This window comes from Dama dama, chromosome 27 (genome assembly GCF_033118175.1).
Source record: "Dama dama isolate Ldn47 chromosome 27, ASM3311817v1, whole genome shotgun sequence".
NCBI classification, from domain to species: domain Eukaryota; kingdom Metazoa; phylum Chordata; class Mammalia; order Artiodactyla; family Cervidae; genus Dama; species Dama dama.
In genome coordinates, this window is record NC_083707.1 from 37,616,965 (window position 1) to 37,636,530 (window position 19,566).

The 19,566-nt window shown below is 42.3% G+C and overlaps 1 non-coding gene across 1 annotated transcript; it reads right to left on the bottom strand.

Moving 5' to 3' along the window:
* Positions 1–3,386: 3,386 nt before the first annotated feature.
* Positions 3,387–3,519, bottom strand: LOC133047869 (small nucleolar RNA SNORA70). The gene has a single exon (XR_009690876.1). It is a non-coding gene; the product is annotated as a small nucleolar RNA SNORA70 (small nucleolar RNA).
* Positions 3,520–19,566: the final 16,047 nt, after the last annotated feature.

Here is a 19,566-nt window from a genome sequence, read left to right on the forward strand (position 1 = left end):
GAAAAGCATGATAAAATGAAACATAAGCAGTATACAGCATGAGGCTCAGCAGGTAAAGAATCCGCCTGCAATGCAGGAGACACAAATTCCTCTTTTGGGAAGGTCCCCTGGAGGAAGAAATGGCAACCCATTCCAGTATCACTGGCTGTGAAATCCCATGAACAGAGGAGCCTGGTGCGCCATAGTCCATGGGGTTGTAAAGAGTTGGACACCACTTAGCAATTAAACACAAACATATACAGAATGGAATGTCTTTTAGGAAGGGCAGGGAAGGGGCATTCAGCCTGGAGTGTCCAATCAAAGACAAGTCATCACTGGGAGATAATTAATAGGTATGGAAAGATTAATGGTTACCAGTGTATTCAAGCATCTTGACTCTGACATCTAATAGAACTTTATTCAATGATGGAAGTGTTCTGTCTTCACTAACCAGTGTGGTACCAGCCATTCGAATCTACTGTGTACTCGGATGATATATATATATACAACAAAATACATACTCAGGGCTGTGCCACTCAGAACATAGTATGGAAACAGCACCCACATCACTGGGGAGCTCGTTAAAGATGCAGACTGTTGGCCCCACCCCAAACCTATTAAATCAGAATCTGCACTTTTTGCAGTGTACTGACACAGACTTACGTATTTAAACTTTTCTTAAGTTCTGGCATATATATATATCCTCCTGTAAAATCATCCTCACAAGCTAATGAATATATCGATCACTGCTAAAATTTCCTCCTGGCCCTTTTCAGTCCTTCCTCTTGCCCCTACCTGACACCTGCCTGACATGCATCCTCAGGCAAGTACTGATCTGCTTTCTGTTACTTCAGTTTACATTTTCTCTAAGTAGAACCATATGGTATGTACATTTTTGTTTCTTTTATAAAGCTGTGAGGTCCATGTTGCAATAGTTCATACCTTTTCATTGATGAGTAGTGTTCCATTGTATGTATATATTGAGTTTATTTATTTACCTGTTGATGGACATTTGGATTGTTTATAGTTTGGGGCTATTTTATAAATAAAGTCATTATGAGCTTTCATGTACAGATGTTTGTATGGGCATATCATTTCATTTCGCTTGGGTAAACACATAGGAGTAGAATCGCTAGTTCATATGTGGCAGGTGCATATTTAACTTTTGTGAAACTTAATGTTTCCTTACGTGATTCCTACCTGCAGTGTATGAGCTGCTTACGTCCTTACTCACAGTTGTATGGTTTTAATTTAGCCATTCTAAGGGTATGTGGTTCTATCTATTATGATATTAATTTGCAGTTCCCTAATGAACAAAGGTGTTAAATATCTTTTCATATGTGTTTTTTATCAACCATATACATTATGTATATGTATTCTCCCAGTCTGTGATTTGCCTTCTCATTTTCTTAATGTGCTTAGTCACTCAGTTGTGTCCAACTCTTTTCGATCCCATGTGTAGCCTGCCAGGCTCCTCTGTCCATGGATATTCTCCTGGCAAGATTACTGCCTTCCTCCAGGGGATCTTCCCAACCCAGGGACTGAACCCAGGTTTCCTGCATTGCAGGCGGGTTCTTTATTATCTGAGTCACCAGGGAAGCCCTATTTTTTTTAATGGGCTCTTTTTTGTAAGTTCCCAATCTAGTCTCATATTTATACTTTTTGGGGGGATCTATACTTCACTGCTACTTGGGCTTTTCTCTAGTTACAGCAAATGGGATCTACTCTCTAGTTGCAGTTCTGCTACACAGGCTTCTTATTATGGTGGCTTCTCTTGTTGCAGAACACGGGCTTTAGGGCAGACAGACTTCAGTAGTTGCTGCGTGAGGGCTTAGTAGTTGTGGCTCCCGGGTTCTAGAGCACAGGCTCAATAGCTGTGGCACACAGGCTTAGTGGCTCTGCAGCATGTGGGATATTCCCAGACCAGAAATCAAACCTGTGTCTCCTACATTGGCAGGCAGATTCTTCAGCACTGAGCCACCAGGGAAACCCGAACAAAAGTTTTAAATTTTGATGAGGCCAGATTTATTGCTTTATATAAACTACTTTCTGCATATCATGTAGTAAGATTTAAGGAATCTTTGCCAAGCCCAGGAAATCTTTGCCAATACCACTGTGATTTACACCTATGTTTTTTCTAGAAGTTTTATACTTTTGACTACTAAGCCAAAATCTGAATTCAAGTGTGCATTTTTAAAAGGCCACTAAGTTGTTCATATGTACATTAAAATTTGAGGTGCACTGCTTTTTTTAAAAGAGAAAGTCACCACTAGTTAAATATCCATAACGTGACACTATTTAATAGAAACTCTAGGAATGACAATAAAATTGCACTAAGTTTAACCAAAATGATTACCTCAGCACAATTTGGAACGTGCTCAGGAGACAGAAATGATGCCTGTACTTTCAGTTTTCACTTAACACTTTTTACCTCACTCTACATGCTCTCTTCTGAATTCTTAGGGACACACTTCTCTCCAGAACTAACATGATTACAGTACAATAGATATTGTTCCAGTTACAAGTTCCAAGAATCCTGGAGTCAGAAAAGGCTTTAGATATACAGGTCAATGAGGAACCCCTCCCATCACATTTCTGTAGATGGTTACCTGGCCCTCATCTGGTTAGTGTGATGATAGGACTGCTTCCAAATGGTTCATTCCTTTGAAGCATTTAATGACTGAGCATCACTGCTTGCCATAAAGTTCTATCTCATATTGGGCCAAAATCTACCTTTGTGTAACTTCCTCCAGTTTCGACTTTTTGTCGCAGAACAGTTGGCTGGTCATAGTTTCCAGTTCCACTCAGTGACATTGGTTGTCTATTTATTATTATATATCTTATATTTGATCCTGTGTTTGATAAAGTCAGTCTTTCCTCAATTGTTTTGATCTTTGTTATTTTACTTTGCTTTTGATGTTACTATTTTAAGCCTTTCCTCTATAGGAGTATTTTTTCTTTTCTTTCTTTCTTCCTTTTTTTTTTTTTTTTTTTTTTTTTTGTTTGGACAGGAAACTAGGATTTATTAGTGGGCTTGAGTAAGGCAGGAACAGTACCAAGGGTCTCATGAGTAAAGGCCCACCATTTGTCCAGGGGCCACGATTAGTGATTATTTGACCCTATAGCCATCCAGGATAAGCCGCTTTTCTGACACATTTTCAAATTCATCCACATGAACCTTAGTAAATCCCCACTTCTTGGAGACTGGATCTTCTGGTGGCCAGGGAACTTGAACTTGGCCCTGCGGAGGGCCTCAGTCACACGCTTCTTGCTCTGCAGGTTGGTGTGGATGGACATTATGACCTGGCTGGCATGGACCCTGGCCACGTCACCCTGGGTCTTTCCAAAGGCAACACACATACCTGTCTGGAGCCTAGACTGGGCCCAGCATGCCAGTCGTGACTGTCCACTGGACAAGGTCCCTCAGGACAACCTGTACAGGCAACAGGTGGCATACACTACCGAGAAGGCTGCTGTCTGCCACCGTTGCACACCAGGCCCCCGTGGGGAACAGAACACAGTCGATTTAACTGGCAGAAAATTATTTTCTTTTTTAATTTTGAAATAATTTGACTTTTTAAAAGTTGTAAGATGCATACATACAAATAATCCCATTCACACAAATACCATAACTAATATTTTACTACATTTATTTATCATTCTCTCCCCCTGCCCTCCCTATTTACTTATTTATTTATTTAGCTAGCTCTCTATCTTGACTCTCTTGTAAGTTGCAGACATGATACTCCTTTACCTCTAATGTTTCAGTGCATATTTCCTAAAACCAATGACAAGCTCTTATATAACCACAAGGCAATTTCAAAATCAGGAAATTAATATTGATATGTTATTACCTGATCTACAGAACTTACTCAAATTTTTCCAGTTGTCCCAATAATGTCCTTTATTTAGGACTTTTTCTCCTGTTCTAAGATGCAATTCAGAATCACATATTTCATTTATTAATAGTTGCCTGATCTATTGAATCTCTTTTACACCAAAAGAGTTCCTCATTCTGTCTTTGATTTTCATGACCTTGACATTTTTGAAGACTCCAGTGACTTAGACTGTTGTTCAATTTTTTCTTAACATGTTCCTGTGACTATATAGGGTATATAGACCTTGAAGGATATGACAGAACTGATGTCACATTCTTCTCAGTACACTGCTTCAAAAGGTACATGATGTTTATGGTTCCATTAATGTTAACTGATTAATGCCTGAAGAACGATGGGCAGAGTTTCATGACATTGTACAGGAGGCAGTGATCAAAACCATCCCCAAGAAAAAGAAACGCAAAAAGGCAAAAAGGTTGTCTGAGGAGACCTTGCAAATAGCTGAGGAAAGAAGAGAAGTGAAAGGCAAAGGAGAAAAGGAAAGATTTACCCATTTGAATGCTGAATTCCAAAGAATAGCAAGGAGAGATGAAGCCTTCTTCAGTGATTAATGCAAAGAAATAGAGGAAAACAATAGAATGGGAGAGACTAGAAGTCTCTTCAAGAAAATTAGAGATACCAAGGGAACATTTCATGCAAAGATGGACTCAATAAAGGACAAAAATGGTATGGACCTAACAGAAGCAGAAGATATTAAGAAGAGGTGGCAAGAATACACAGAAAAACTATACACAAAAGATCTTCATGACCCAGATAACCGTGGATGGTGTGATCACTCACCTAGAGCCAGACTTCTTGGAATGCAAAGTCAAGTGTGCCTTAGGAAGCATCACTACAAACAAAGCTAGTGGAGGTGACAGAATTCCACTTGAGCTATTTCAAATCTGAAAAGATGATGCTGTGAAAGTGCTGCACTCAATATGCCAGCACATTTGGAAAACTCAGCAGTGGCCACAGGACTGGAAAAGGTCAGTTTTCATTCCAATCCCTAAGAAAGGCAATCCCAAAGAATGCTCAAACTACCGCACAATTGCACTCATCTCACACACTAGTAAAGTAATGCTCAAAATTCTCCAAGCCAGGCTTCAGCAATACGTGAACCAAGAACTTCCAGATGGTCAAGCTGGTTTTAGAAAAGGCAGAGGACTGGATTATCGAAAAAGCAAGAGAGTTCCAGAAAAACATTTATTTCTGCTTTATTGACTACGCCAAAGCCTTTGACTGTGTGGATCACAATAAACTGTGGAAAATTCTGAAAGAGATGGGAATACCAGACCACCTGACCTGCCTCTTGAGAAACCTGTATGCAGGTCAGGAAGCAACAGTTAGAACTGGACATGGAACAACAGACTGGTTCCAAACAGGAAAAGGAGGACATCAAGGCTGTATATTGTCACCCTGCTTATCTAACTTATATGGAGAGTACATCATCCAAAATGCTGGGCTGGATGAAGCAGAAGCTGGAATCAAGATTGCAAGGAAAAATATTAATAACCTCAAATATGCAGATGACACTGCCCTTATGGCAGAAAGTAAAGAGGAACTGAAGAACCTCTTGAGGAAAGTGAAAGAGGAGAGTGAAAAAGTTGGCCTAAAGCTCAACATTCAGAAAATTAAGATCATGGCATCTGGTCCCATCACTTCATGGCAAATAGATGGGGAAACAATGGAAACAGTGACAGATTTTATTTTTGGAGACTCCAAAAATCACCGCAGATGGTGTCTGTAGCCATAAAATTAAAAGACACTTGCTCCTTTGAAGAAAAGATATGACCAACCTAGACAGCATATTAAAAAGCAGAGACATAAAAAAATAAATAAATAAATAAAAGGCAGAGACATTACTTTGTCAACAAAGGTCCGTCTAGTCAAAGCTATGGTTTTTCCAGTAGTCACGTATGGATGTGAAAGCTGGACCATAAAGAAAGCTGAATGCCGAAAAATTGATGTTTTTGAACTGTGGTGTTGGAGAAGATGCTTGAGAGTCCCTTGGACTGCAAGGAGATCCAACCAATCCATCCTAAAGGAAACCAGTCCTGAATATTCATTGGAAGGACTGATGCTGAAGCTGAAACTCCAATACTGTGGCCACCTGATGCGAAGAACTGACTAATTGGAAAAGACCCTGATGCTGGGAAAGATTGAAGGCAGAAGGAGAAAGGGACGACAGAGGATGAGATGGCCTGAGTTGGATGGCATCACCAACTCGATTGACGTGAATTTGAGCAAGTTCTGGGAGTTGGTGATGGACAGGGAAGCCTGGCATGCTGCAGTCCATGGAGTCACAGAGTTGGACATGACTGAGCAACTGAACTGAACTGAATGTTAACTTGAGTCACTTGGTTTGGATGGTATCTGCAAGATTACTCTTTCCCTGTAATTAAGAATTGGGGAGGAGGAACTTCCCTGGTGGTCTAGTTGTTAAGACTCTACTTTCTATGCAAGGGATGTTAGTTCGATCCCTAGTCTGGGAACTGAGATCCCACATGTCATGTAGTGCAGCAAAAAGACAAAAAAAGGGGGAGGGTACTTTCTGTGGTCACTCAGCCATGTCTGACTCTTTGCAACCCCATGGGCTGCAGCACACCAGACTTCCCTGTCCTTCACTATCTCCTGGAACTGAGCTATATAAATATAATGTTTGTCATCAAGCTTTCACTTAATAGATTCAACATCAGTGTGCCCTGAATGAATCATTACTGTGTTGCCAAAGACTGATGTTTTAATTGAGATATAGTTGGCACATAGTTTAAAGTGTGCAACATAACGATTCGACATTTGTATGTATTGCAAAATGACCATCACAATGAGTTAGTTAAACATCCATCACCAGAAGTAGTTACAATTTTTTTGTGTGATGAGAACTTTTAATATCTGCTTTTTTAGAAGCTTTTAAATGTACGATATAGTTTTGTAAACTATAGACACAGTGCTGTAATTAAGCAATTTAAAAAATTTCTAGTTCTAGAAATTTAAAAATGCCAAAAAGTAATGTTTACATTTCTAATTCTATTACTTACTTCTACATTAATTAGTTGACATCCTACTGTAAGAAAGAACTTTCCCTTCTCCTCTATTTATTCATTTAAATCAGTATGAATCCGTGGATTCTTAATCAGTGAGTTGTAATACTATTATCATTTATTTTGATGTTTAAAATAAACAAAATGGACATTCAGAGGGAGTGGTAGCCAGATCAGTCTTGGTAGGTGGGAGTCTTTGCTTCTGGACCTATGTGGAACTCTCAGACTTGACCAGTGGGAGCCCCTGCAGGCTGGTTCCTTGTCCTTTTTTGAAATTTCTCCAACACACTCTGAGCATTTCCTTGCTTTCTGGCACAAGAAAATGTTCCAGGTCTGTTCTATACTTTCCTTGCCTACCCTGCAATCAGCCATTCTCCGAGGATGCCAAGTGTGTGTTAGTGGACAATAATATTTGGAAACCAAAACTAACACTGTGTGTGTGTTGATTGTACCTAAGGTACCAATACATCTGGCTCATCTCCAAGTACAGAAGTAGAAAATGTAAGTATTTACATACATAAAGACATCTATCTATATATCTATACATATACATATATCTATATCTGTATCAATATATTAAAAACCGTGAGTTCACACCGAGAGCTCCAGTTCCAATCCAACACCACACATGTGCTTGATTATGGGAGCCAGAATACAGGTCAAATATTCAAGAATTCATTGGCCTAAGGCGACTTTTTAAGAATGTGGATTTAACACCCTGGAAAGGACCCCAGGGGATGGGATGAACTCACCACTCTTAGGAGGCTGAATAAGACAATGGCTTTTTCTCAGCAAAGGGGGAGTGCCTAGGTTGCTCTGACAGAGAGTATAAGAAGAAATAGAAGTCTTCCCTTGTGTCTCAGTGGTGAAGAACCAATGTGCCAATGCAGGAGACGTGGGGTCAATCCCTGGATTGGGAAGATCCCCTGGAGAAGAAAATGGCAACCCACTCCAGTATTCTTGCCTGGAGAATTCCATGGACAGAGGACCCGGAAGTCCGTGAAGTCATTAAGAGCCAGACACGACTTACCAACTGAACAACAGGAAAGTCGAGGAAAGTGAGCTCTCTGGAATACATAATTTGAAGCCAGATGGGCCCCCTGTGTTCCACAGGAGGACCCCAAGGACACCCCATCCGTGGAGTCCACAGGGACTGCCCTGGTGGCAGGGGTAGCTGCATCACTGGGGAGTTCAGTGCTGGCCCCTCTGCAGGCTGGCATGACAGTGAGGGGGCAGACAATGAGCTCATGAACATCCATGGGGATAATGGAGCTCCAAGTAACAAAGGCAGGAGGCTGCCCACAGCGCAGAGAAAGTCAGGAAAGCAGTCAAGGCGGCTTAATTTGAAGATGCCGTGGAGCTGGTTAATAGAGATGGTGATCCTAGGGGCAAAAGAGAAGACTGAAGTTCCATGTAGGTCCAGAAGCAAAGACTCCCACTTACCAAGACTAATCTGGCTACCGCTCCTTCTGAATGTCCGTCTTGTCAGCCACAGAGACCGACACTATGCCCCCGGCACAACACTGTGGCTCGTTATTGTTCAGTCGCTCAGTCATGGCCGACTCCTTCTGACCCCATGGACTGTAGCTCACCAGGTCTTTCTTTTCTAGCACTATGGCTAGAGGAGGCCAACTGGCCACTAGGTGGCAAATTGACCACACGAGGCCCTGTCTGTCCTGGAAGGGCAGCAATTCATCTTGACCAAAATAGAAACCTATTCTGAGGGAGAGTTTGCCTTTCCTGCCCACGTAGCCTCAACTTGCAGCCCTGTCTGGGGCTTTAGGAATGCTTGACTCACCCATGCAGAGTTCCACACACATAACATCTGATCAATGAAAGAAATGGAGGATTGAGCTCGTGACCACAGAATACATTGGTCTATTTTGGACTGGATTATCCAGGGGACTATTCTTTTCCTTCCTTTCTTTCTTTTTTTTTTTTTCTTCCTTTCTTTCTTTTTTGGCTGCACCCGGCTTTCAGTTGTAGCATGTGAACTCTTTACTTGTGACTTGTGGGATCTAGTTCCCTGACCAGGGATCAAACCTGGGCCCCTTGCATTGGGAGTAAGGGAGTCTTAGCCAGTGGACCACGAGGGAAGTCCCTCCAAGGGACTATTCTTCTAAACATGCAACTGAAACGCCAGCTTAGGGGAAGCAGACTGAAGGGATAAGTCCACAACCTTTAAAATACCACATATTTATGGGAATTCTCCAGTGGTCCAGTGGTTAGGACTCTGAGATTTATTTCACTGTGGTGACTGGGATACGATCCCTAGTTGGGGAACTAAGATCCTGCAAGCCATTTGACCTGGCCAAAAAAAAAAAAAAAAGAAAAGATGCAACATGTTTATTAAGTCAGAGAGTTCGGTGGGAAGCCAGTAGGAAGGCTTCATGGGAGTGGGAATCTAGGGGTAGAAGCCAGTGTTTCTCCAGCGGCCGTCCCTCCCAGTCACCAACTGGGGACTGTGCTCATCTCAAGCCCTGAATTGCAAGGCTTAAGCTCCCATTTCTAAGGGACACATCCTCCTTGTAGGAGGTATGGTAGTGCCAGATCTTCCCCACGTCATCAGGGTGGGTGATGATGCCCTGCTCCATGGGGCACTCCAGGGTCTGGACACTGAGCCTTCCTTGGATCTTGCCCTCCACGTAGCTGTCCTTCTGCCCCATACCCACTGTCTTGTTGGGGCACCACACGATGGATGAGAACACAGCTAGGGGTATTATCTTCAGCAAAGCCGGTTTTGCACATGTCAAAGCCACAGTCGACGACAAGCACATCCATGTCTCCCTGCCTTGTGACCCTCGGAGGCTGAGTGCGGGAGGCCACAAGCCGGGGTGGCTGCAGCAAGCCCCCCACCACCCCCCAGGTTCTCATGATCCTGTGCCTTCATCATCTACAGTTTCAGTTGGTGGTTTCTCTTTGTTCAAAGAATTGTTTAACATAGTTTGACATTTCCACATAAAAGGAGCTTTGCCCCCCTCACTTTTATTCACTTCTAGTTATATTGCACCGTGATCAGAGAATACTATCTCTACTATTCAGTGTTTGCACTTTACTGAGGTTTTTCTTTCTGGCCTCGTAGTTTTTGTGAATGTTCACAAGCAATCGAAAGGAAAGGGCATTTTCTTTTTTCGGATGTATTATGTGCTATTAATATATCATCAATTAGATCTACCTTATCAATTATGTTATATATAATTCTATATTATACAATTGACAATCATATTACTAAGGTCTCCATAATTCACTTATCTTTTATGTACTTGATCTCTCGCAGGCTGAGAAAAAGGAAGGTGAAGTGATTTTTGCCGAGTTCTCAATAGTTAGTGGTAAAATTCATCAGTAAATGGTGAAACAGAATTGAGGCAGTATGATGGCCGAACCTCAGCTCTGAACTATCATACCACCTGCCTTCCATGGACATTCATTAGATTTGTCTCTGTATGGTGTCACTTGGGGTTTAAACCATTTAGTAGGAGACAGAGAGGTGTCCCAAGGGAACAACATGAAAGCAATAAAAAGGGTACAGGAGCTTGTGAAGCAATTTAATAAGGTAGTCGGGAAGTCAGTTTATTCTCCGAAAAGCTGAGTGATTGTACGAATGTAACAAGACTCTCAAAAAAGGAACTGAAACTTAAGGGGATTATAGGCCAGTGAAGTTGCCAAGGGCATGTGTACTTAGCAAGGGTGTGGTGTGGCAGGGCAAGGTGCATGAGGTCAAGTTGGGAATGGTAAGTGGCTAATGTCAAGCAACTGAACAAGTGGGAGACACTCTCCACCAATCATCTGTAAGAGGGTGAGCATAGCGCTGGAGGTCCAGTGGCTAAGACTCCTCGCTTCCAATGCAGGGGGCCCGGGTTTGATTCCCAGTCAAGGAACTAGATCCCACATGCCTCAGCATAGAGTTCTCATGCTGCAGCTAAGACCTGGCACAGCCAACATAAATAAGTAAAAATAAGTATTTTTTAAAAAAGAATTCCACATTTTTTTAAAAAGTGGGTGATGATAGAGGGATATTTTATCCCTTGCAGACCTTCCAACCTCCAACTGGGAGGACAATTATCAGCTCTGAAGAGATTCTACCCACCAGACGAGTGTGGGTTGAGATACAAAGAGGGAAGGTCCCCAGTGGTTTGCCCACAAAAGGGAGGTGACGGTGCCACTGTAGTAGAGGGTGGGGTAATGAACTGCTCTCCACTGGCAGGCTTTCCAACTCCTAAGAAAGGAGAAAGATATCTGTGCTCAAGAAGCTAGTCTTCTACTGGCAGAAATGGGTCTGTCTTAGGAAAGTCTTTCAGTCTGCAAGAAGACAGAGCAATGTCATTAGAGGGGAAAATTACTCCCTGCTTATCTTTCAACATCAGAAGTAGAAAGAGCATCAGTTCTTTACAAATCAGAGAATAAGGTAGTTGTCCAGGCTCTTAAGGGAAGGTCCTTTGCTCATGAGAGTAGAGAAGGCAAAACTCCACTGGCATGAGGGGAGAGAAACGGAATGGATGTAAAACTCTCAATGTGTAGGGGAAGGACTTCCCTGATGGTCTCGTGACTAAGACTCCACACTCCCAACGCAGGGAACCCGGGTTCGATCCCCAGGTATGAAACAACTTTGGAGTAGGGGAGAGGAGGTTAGGTCTCTTTGAGAGAGTTGGTTTTCCAGGCACCTTGGGGGAGGAGGAGTCAATGTTCAAGTTATTTGGATCCTGAAAGGGAATCCCAGATGTGTTGGTCTACTTACACCCTCATGATTCACTTCTTGGAAGAGTGATTTGGAGAGGTGAAATAGCTGATCATTTGAAACTATCCATTCTGAGACAAGCAAGGAAAGCTTTGGAATTGAATCGGGCCAGTGGAGAAAGGAGTGAGGCTTTAACACGTCGAACAGGAAACCTCAGATGGAAGGTAGTGAGCAAGGAGTGGATACTGAAGGCAGCAAACCCCAAATCCCCCTTTGTGGGTGCTCTCAATCTCTAGGGGAGGAACTTCCCTGGTGGTCCAGTGACTAAGACTCAGCACTCCCAATGCAAGAGGCCTGGGTTCAATCCCTGGTCAGGAAACTACATTCCACATGCTGCAGCTAAAGATTAGTGCAGAGAAAGGGAACTTGAGAAGTTCCATCAAGTAAATGGGTTTCCCAGGTGGCATTAGTAGTAAAGAACTTGTCTGCTAATGCAGGAGACATAAGAGACAAGGGTTCGATCCCTGGGTTGGGAAGATACCCTGGAGTAGGAAATGGCAACCCACTCCAGTATTCTTGCCTAGAGAATCCCATGGACAGAGGAGCCTAGTGGGCTAGAGTTCATAGGGTCAGAAAGAGTCAGACATGACTGAGCAGTTTAGCAAGCACATGTATTGAGTGAACAGGAAAATTTGGCTTCTAGGAAGAGAGAGAGTCAGGTGACCCCAGTTCTATGGGACATCGCTCAGTTGAAGAAGTTACCGGAGCCAGCCAAAGCCAGGTAAAGCCCACCAACCAAAGAAAAGATCAACAAGCCACACCTCTAGGAAAAGGCTGACTTTATTGAACTCCCTGGTGTGCAAAAGAACTACTCATGGGATGTCTCAGTAAGACAGAGCAGGGTGTGCGCGCTTGTGCCGGTCAATTCTGAGAAAGGATGGCTTGTTAGTCATTTTTCCAACCCCAGTATAGCCTTAAGTGTGTTTGGTTAGAGACACTGTCAAAGTCAGCAAGACACTGTCATGTTGGCCTGACTGTGTCCTGTTCAAAACATTGTCTAACACAGTCTGACTAATAGCAGAGTGGCTTTGCACTTAATCAGGTCCTAAGTGGGTTAGAGGTCGAAGGTTGGAGAAGGTCATTTGGCCGACTAGAAGACCATCGAAAGGCCTCGGCAGGGTTGTGGTTCCAGAAGATAACTCGAGGAAAAATTCACCTGAGCAGAGGAAAGTGGGGAGTTTAGCTTATGTGAAGGAAGGAGGTCCCTCCGCAGTTATTGGAATACCTGAGATGAACCTCACCTAGAACACCCAAAAACTCTTCCTGCACTTCCATGGGGATCCTACTCCGTGAGAAGACTTAGGCTCACAGGGCAAGAACAGCATTATGTTAAGCATTTCCCCCTACCTGTTGTAGTTGGCTCTGTGCTGGAATACCTTGAAGAATTTGGCTTTTAGTTGGGAGTAGTTTCTCTCTAAGGCTAGCAAAGTGGAAGACAACACATTACTTGGTATAAACTTCCCTTTGTTCTGCAAAGGCAACAGGGATTGGAAAGGCTTAGCTTTGCAATGAAAGGCAAACACGTTCTGGAGAATGGAAAGGGTTGATAGACTGTGAATCTGAAAGTCATAAACGTTCAGGGGACTCTGTGAGTACATATGCATGTGAATGTGTGTGCATGCACGCATATGTGTGTATACTTGTGATTCTGCTCGACTTCTTTCTTCTTTTTTGAGAAGCCTTTTTTTTTTTTAAGCTTTAGAACACAGGAACAGGAGGGACACACCCAACAGCTGAGGAAGCAGGAAACATCTACTCTAAAACTGAAGAACAAAAACATGAAAACTGAGAGCATCTTTTGTGTATTTTTTGTGTAATTTGTTCCCATTAACTTTCCTGAAAAAATTCACACTTTGTCTCTGCGTGATTGGGAATGGGAGTGCTTGGATCTCTTTGCGCAATGAATCCAGTGTGATTCAAGCAGTTTCATTTCTGCAAACTTACTGATTGCTTTGGAGAATATTTCTTCTCTGGATCACATTTCAGAAGCATTAGGAGCTGAGTCCCATGGGGCAGCAGTGGGTCAATTACAGAAGTAATGTTCATCTCAAGCTGGAGGAAGGTCTGTAAAGAACAACTGGCTGGGCTGGACAAAGGTCAATTTGAATTAAGCTATCGATGATAGTGTTTACAACTTAAAAAAAAAATAGACTTGAGGCATGTGAAAAGTACAAGCCGTCCTTGTTTTTCATAATTTATATGGTTACATAAAAGAAAATGAGCTACTTGCTATAACATTTAAGTATCTCTAGTGGGGATGTGCATGCACGCTAAGTCGCTTCAGTTGTGTCCCACTCTTTGCAACTCCATGGGCTATATAGCCCACCAGGCTCCTCTGTCCGCAGGATTCTCCAGGCAAGAATACTGGAGTGGGTTGCCATGCCCTCCTTCAGGGGATCTTCCCAACCTGTGGATCAAACCCACATCTGCCTGTGTCTCCTGCATTGTAGGCAGGCTTCCTGGGAAGCCCCTAGTGGGGATGCTATGTTCTAACTCTCTAACAAGCCAAGTGCCCTGTAGGGGGGAGGGTGAGTAGCATTCAGCTTTCAGGAAAAAGCTTAGATCTCTTTCAGGAAAGTGAAACCTAGGTAGAAAATAGAAACTGTCCATAGGGAAACTTGTGCTTTTCTCCCTGGGCTTTGTTTGGGGACTACATTTGAAATAATGCAGATATGTTCAGGGAACTACTCATTGTTAGGGAAAGCTTTTTCTGCCCATTTTTGTGTTCTTTTGTTTGTTTGTTTGCTTCTCTTGTTTAGCCGCTCAATGAGGCATGCAAGGATCTTAGTTTCACGACCAGGGATCAAACCCATGCCCCATGCAGTTGGAGGAGGCTGGAAACCCCCAGATACTATAGCTAGAGAGAACTTTCTGAAGTGCAAATGGAAGCACGCCCCATCTGAGGTTAAAAACCTTCAATAGCTCCTTACTCCCACTGTATTCCTGATAGAGGACAGAATTTCGGGTGAGTCCAGGCCATTAGGCATCTGACTCATTTCTTAATTTAAGAATAAACAGTATTTTAGTATCATCTGGGAACCATGATGGATCTCAGAAAATCATTGAGCCCCGTGAATGTGTTTGCAAATGCTGATCTGTACTCGGACCCATCCAATTTAATGATAAATTGCATTAGACTTTCCACGATTTAGATATCTGGAAGAGCAGATTAATTATATGTAGTTTTCCTCATTTTATTGCTTTAAGGTGTATGTATTTTTATCCTCAGAGCAGGAAACAACCATATTTTCAGCGCTTGAAGTGTCTAAAGATCATTTGGGTCCAGGAGGTGTGGGGAAGAGAGCAACAACACCCCCCAACCCCAGGCTGGAAAGTCTTCCTTGGGAGATAAGGTGTAAACTGAATCCACTGAGTTAAACTAAGGATGTGGAGGGTGGTTGGTAGTGAAAGGAAGAGCTGGGAAGGACCACTGGAGTCTATGGAAGGGAGGAATGCAATGTCAGTGTCCCTCGCCACAGGACACTTATTTCCTGGGCCACTGGCTCCTTGGGAGGATGGAGGTGGGGGTGGTTGGGGGGTGGGGGCTTTTTCTCATTCATTTTTGAAGCCCTAGTACCTGACACACAATAAGTATGTGATGGGCAACAAATGCTGCATGGATTAGTGAATAAATGAATGATCACTTCTAATAAGGCATCACGGTTATCTATGTTTATGTGTCTGTTTTACTCATCTGTCTCAATAATTCTGTGCTCAGTATTGGTGGAATCATCTTGAGTTGCATAGCTTAGCAAGGGGGTAGGGTGGGCACTTAAGAGCCAGTGTTCTTACTCTTGGCTCAGTTTTCACATCCCTTAATGCTGCCCCATTAAAACAAAATGCTCATAATAACCTGCTCCTCTGAGTGCTTCTCAGAGGCTAACAAACTGAAAGTTTCTTTTCTGACAATCCAGTTTCGTTTCTTTTAGTCACTCCTCTTATTAGTAAGCAACATTTTTTTTAAGCAGTGAGTTTCAATATTCAAAACTACCGCCTTAAAAAAAAAAAAAAAAAAAAAAAACTACTGCCTTTTATTTTAGGTAACTATGCACGTTTTAGTTAATTTATTTAAAGGAACACCAAAAAAGCGTGTCCTTTTGAATTTGTCTTCATTCTTAACATCAAACCTGGTACTATAATGTCTCAGTGATAGTAGGTGCCGTCTAAAGAAGAGTTTGGTGTATTTATCAGTATAGAACTTTACCTCTAGATTCTTACTGATCAAGGCACAATGTATTAAAATTAAAACTTTCAGAAAAATTTGCCCAGAATTCAAACAAGACTAACAAACATTAGTATCTATTTTGAATTAGATTTATGGTCTTTGGCAAACTATAATACGTTTTCAAAAGAATGACACATTTTAATATTTCAGCACTATGTTCTATAGTTTTAGATGATTTCAAGGAAATTTAGTACTTGTGAATATGCATAGAGGTTATACAGAGAACTCAATTAGTGGAAAAATGATAGTTCACAATATTACATGAGCCCCAAATGAACTTATCTGTAATGTATAAATGTTCAAACTTGGGAGACAGACAAATTTGACTTTTAGTCCTAGCTCTGTCAATTACAGAGTGGTTTTATCCTTTATGTTTCAGTTTCCTCAGTTCTAACACAGGAGTATTCCTGGTTGCTCAAATGGTAAAGAGTCCACCTGCAATGCAGGAGACCCGGGTCCAATCCTTGGATCGGGAAGATCCCCTGGAGAAGGAAATGGCAACCCACTCCAGTATTCTTGCCTGGAGAATTCCGTGGACAAAGGAGCCTTGCGGGCTACAGTCCGTGAAGTCACAAAGAGTTTTATCTAGCAGAATTAATTAGCATAACTTCCTCAATAACTCAATGAAAGGCAGTTATTAATGTAACATTCATAGTAAGAATATCAATCCCTAATGTATCAATCGAGGTTTCTTAATATATATATATATGTTATTTATTTAAAATTTTAACCACACCATGGGACATGCAGAATCTTAGTTTCCACCCAGGGACTGAACATTGAACCCAGGTCCCCTACATTGGGAGTGTGGAGTCTTAACCATTGGACCATCAGGAAAGTCCCCCAATTGAAGTTTTTATTTACAAGGAAAAGAAACTATTTCTGGCTATTTTAAAATTAGAAACGGGGACTTCCCTGGTGGTCCAGTGGCTAAGACTCTGTGCTTCCAATACAGGGGATGCAAGTTCAATTCCTGGTGGGGAAATTAAGACCCCACATGCTGCCCAGTGTGGCTGAAAAATAAAAACATAGACTAAATAAAAGCAGAAACAGTATTTTTGGCTAGGAAACTGAATTTTCTGGGAGGCTGGCAAAGCTTGCTTGAAAACGACTTGGTCGGAACACACAGTTTTATGAGAAAAGCCCCGCCCTTGCACAGTGCACTCCGCCCCACACCGTGGCCCACATACTGAGAGCCCCATTAACGTCTGACTGGTCACCTGGGTGCATCTCAGGGGCCTAGGAGACTGGAACAAGTTGTTCGCCACTGGAGTCACACCTTCTGTTGGAGAGGTGCTGTCTGTCACTTAGGTTTATATGATGGGAAATTCTCCAGACTTAGGAAGCGAGAGAGAGGTTGGGTGGCCAAAAATATGCAGGTACATCTTGCACATCCTGGGGAGCCACACGTTTGGGAAACCAGTTTGACATTTCTCTTTTTCACATGCCACATGTCCAAATCATTAGCAAATCTTTCAGCCTCATCTTCAAAATCTGTCTAAAATCTGACCACCCCCTTCAGCTCCACCATTACCAGCATAGATCAAGCCCTTATTATCTCTGGCCTGGATTACTGACTCAGCCTCCTGGCTGGTCTGTTGGTTTCTACATTTGGCCCCTTACAGTTTATTTTCAACCTAGAAGTCGAAGAACTTCTCTTTAAAAATATTGTTGTTTAATCAATAAGTCGTGTCCAACTCTTACGCAATCCCTGGACTGTGGCCCACCAGGCTCCTCTCTCCATGGGATTTCCCAGGGAAGAATACTGGAGTGGGTTGCCATTTTCTTCCCCAGAGGATCTTCCTGACCCAGCAATTGAAACCAAGTCTCCTGAATGGGCAAGCAGATTCTTTACCGCTGAGCCACCATGATCAGATCTCAAATCCTGTTTGATTCTACTTATGCAAGGTACCTAGAATAGTCAAATTTATAGAGTCAGAAGGTAACACAGGTAGATGCCAGCGGCTGGAGGTGAGGTGTGAGGAGGGGGAATGGTGACTTGGTGTTTGATGGGGACACAGTTTCTGTTTAGGAAAGTGAACAATTCAGATGGACGATGGTGAGAGGTGTCCAACAATGTGAATGTACTTGATGCCTCTGAACTGTACAGTGAAATATGGTTGGAATAGCATGCTTTATATTGTGTGACTTTTACCACAATAAAAAGCATTAAAAATATGTCAGACAAAAAAAAATAAAATAAAATAAAAATAAAAATATGTCAGACAGCCCCATCCAAATAAATAAAATAAAAATACATCAGACCTTATCACCCCTGTGCTCGAAGTCCTCCGATATGTCTTATTACCTTCAGCGCAAAAGCCAGAGTTATGACAGTGACCTACGATGTTCTTTACAGTATTCCTTCTTTCCCCCATTTGTCTCTCTGTTTGCATCCTCGGTTACTGTCACAATGCCATTCATGCTCAGAACTCAGGATCTTTGTTCTTATTTTTCCCTCAGTTTGTCTAACAGATCGTTACAACTTGCTCCTTCACTTCCCTCAGCTTTCTGCTCAAATGTCACCTTATCAGAAAATGTCTTCTAACCACGCTATAAAATTGTGACCTTCTAGCCCCTGGGACTCCACATTCTTTGAAACTCTTTTCCATAGCACATTGATCTCCAACCAGACATTCTGTATGCATGTTAGTCGCTCGGTCGTGTCTGACTGTTTGCAGTCCGTGGATCGTAACTTACCAGGCTCCTCTGACCATGGAATTCTGGAGTGGGTTGCCATTTCTGATCCAGGGGATCTTCCGAACCCAGGGACTGAACCCGTGTCCCCTGTATCTCCGGCATTAGAGGTGGATTCTTTACCTATGAGCCACCTGGAAAGTCTCATGCATGTTTATATACAAGCAAAATCAGCAGAATCGTGTTTTCCCATTTTGTTCAGTTGAGTGAAAATCATGAAAACACAGGAAGGAGAAATTTTTATCTAAGCAGTCAGTGATTAGAAAATTGGATCCTTCTGTGCTGTTCAGGAACCTGGTATTAGTGCTGTAACTGAATCAGAATGCACAGGGTAATTACGAACAAAATGAAAAAGGGTTTGTGATATTTCTCAAAGAACTTGATGTGGAGGCAAACAGCAGCGTTCCAAGCACAACTAAGTGCTTAGTATAAGCAATACCAGTCCATTTAAAACTCCTGTAATGTACTCAGTTCCTTATTGAGCCATGGGCTTTACTGCCATGGAAATGTAGTTGACCACAACCTGAAGTGTCTCTTAAGTGAGCAAACACTGAGCAAGAAGAGGAGGAAGTTATCATTCTTGCGGTGACACTCAAGAACCAACTACGTGACACTCCTGAAAAAGCATGAAGTGAGGTGGTTTGCGCAGTAGGGTCTCAAAACATAAGAGAACTAGAAAATGAAGACAGTACAATAATAGCAGGGCTGGGGGCAGAAATTAACCAACAGAACAGACTAGAAAATCCAAGAGCAGGAAATTCCCTGGTGGTCCAGAGGCTAGGACTCTGCACTTTCAATGCAGAGGGCCCGGATTCAATCCTTGGTCAGGGAACTAAGATCCTGCATGCTATGTGGTGCAGCAAAAAGGAAAAAAGGACAAAAGAAAATCCAAGAATAGAAGCATGCATTTACAGAAACTTGGTATGTGATAAAAGTTACACAGGTTATAGCATGGAAAAGGTGGACTACTGTTCAATAAATGATGCTCAGATATTTAATTATTCATTTAAA